Here is a 2,604-nt window from a genome sequence, read left to right as displayed (position 1 = left end):
ATGGTGAATCCATGTTCTATACAATGGATCAAAACCAAATCGATGTATATGCGCTCTCACAGTTTCTACTGGATGCATTTCATGGTTTTTACATTTCATACAAGGATAGCTGATATGGCCAATTGAAGTTGCATAATTTTTGGTGACCTCAATAAAAGCAGATAACCCATTCCAATATTCATCTAACAATCGGTTCCTCAAAGAAGTCTAACTTTTTTCAATCGACATTTCAACTATAAACGACAACAGACATAAAAATTTATTAATGTGTTTAATTAATTTTAATTTTACTCTTAATTAACACAATTAAGTTTTATTAATTAAAGTGTGTTAATGAACTTATTAAAATTATGGTTTCTTAACTAAATTTTGGCAGCATAACGACTAATTTTTCATATAATTCAAAAATCAAAACCTGCAGAAAAACAACTTTAAAAGATTTCGGCACACCATAGCTGCAAGATGTGCCATCCAGAATAAGAATCATAAACATATACTAAATTTCAACAATATAACAAAATCATAATTCAAATATTGTCATCATAATCCCGAATTCATACAACTACTACAATTCTAAACTAAATAAATATAAAAAACTTACAAAGTTCAAACCCACTAAACGGGGGCTGAAAATAGAAGGATTACGTCGGAGGAACCGTGCAAACAAGGACGAAGGCGAAAAATCAAACGCCTACTCAAACGCCTACATCAAATTAAAACATCAAACATAATTTTCAAACACCAAAATTAGCAATTTATTAACATAACACTAAGGCTGCAAATTGCCAAACGTTTGGAGATCTCAAATCCAGTCACTTCAGTTTTTTATATATTGTCTGGAAAGAAGTGCTGGCAATGAACTTTGGATTACTCAATTGCAGTTTTCAAGTGAATTAAAAATATACAGCCATGAAGTTCATAAGAAGATTATTTTAATTCGAAAAAGTCTTGTTTAGAGTGAGATAATATCTCTTGTTTCACATGTCAGCCATAGCATATCTCAGAAAATCCAATATTCAATATTCATGCAAGTTGTAAGATACTCTCACAAATGACAAATACAACTAACATTACTTGTTAACTACTTAACTTATGTAAAAAAAATATAAAAAATATAAAAAAAACATTCAACTAATTAACAATTAAGGTGAATCAATTTTTTAATTGATAACAAAAAGCAAGAGAAATTAGAAGACGGCGACTAAGAATCCTTTTCCACCAAGCAACATGCTTTTTTCAATGCCAATACATGAATATTAGCTACTCAAGAGGGAAATTCTCAAAAAAATAATAATAAATAAATAAATAACATTAAGGATGGAAAACTAAAACAAGTCATAATAGGTAGGCGATGAAAATAATAATTGAAGTAGTACGAGGACTTTTCTATCAATGTCACTATCCACATGATTCTTACGTTTAATTTATAAATAGAAAATATTGATCAATAAAGTTAAATTTAAATTAACGAATATGAAAATTTAAGCAATCACTCGAAAATATACGAAGATAATTATCTAAAGTCCGGTCTAATTTTACGAAGCTTAATAATTTATGAAAGGCTACGAGTACAAATTCTATAGGAAAAAAAAATGCTATGTTCTTCATACTCGAATCTAATTCTAAGTATAATCTAGTTCTAAGTATAATGCTTAGGAAATGATTCTAAGTTCTAAGTATAATCTAGTTCTAATAACAAGTTATTACAGAATTGTTTTAAGAAAAAAAAAAAAAAAAAAAACTAACTAACCATTACCAGAGAGAGAAAGACCGGAAGAGAGACAAGGGGAGAGAGGGAAGGGGAAGGCCGGCGGCTGGGGGCGGCGGGAGGCGGCGGCGGAGAGATTTGCAGGAGAGAGAGAGAGAGAGCGTCGGGAGAAAATGAAAAAGAAGAAGGGGGGATATTAGGTCAGAGTTATTTGCGACGACATATTCGTCGCAAATAAATTTAAAATGTCGTCGCTAATAATAAATATTTGCGACGACAATATCGTCGCAAATTAATAAAATATCGTCGCAAATACTAAAATATTTGCGACGATATTTTCTCGCCGCAAATATTTTAAAGTCGTCGCAAATAATGTTTTTTTCCCGCGCCTACTTTATCGTCAAATAAGTTTATTTGCGACGATGATAAAACAATGTCGTCGCAAATCAGCTAAAACTATTTGCGACGCCTAATGTCGTCGCAAATAGTCATGACTTGTCATCGCAAAAAAACGGATTACCTTGGCGCCAATAATCTGCGCCATTGAAAATTACGCGCCAATATTATTTGCGACGACACTGAAATTATTAGCGATGACATTGATATTTTATTTAACGGTAGGTATTTGCGACGACATGTCGTCGCAAATAGTGTATTATTTGCGACGACAAATGTCGTCGCAAAAGGGCATAATTGTTGTAGTGTTTCCAGCTGTTGGCGCTGTGCTGCGTTTGTTAGTTTTGCTCTTTCCAGCTGTTGGTTATTTTACTCGGCTATATATATCCTTTTGTAGCTCTCTCAGAAATTAATGAGAATGTGATTCATTCTTCAGTCCATTAGTTTTCTATTCTAATATGATATCATAGCAGACTCTTCTTGCTGCTACTCATTGATCC

Source organism: Morus notabilis, unplaced genomic scaffold (genome assembly GCF_000414095.1).
Source record: "Morus notabilis unplaced genomic scaffold, ASM41409v2 Scaffold276, whole genome shotgun sequence".
Taxonomy (NCBI): Eukaryota; Viridiplantae; Streptophyta; class Magnoliopsida; order Rosales; family Moraceae; genus Morus; species Morus notabilis.
Note: the sequence above shows the minus strand (reverse complement) of the source record.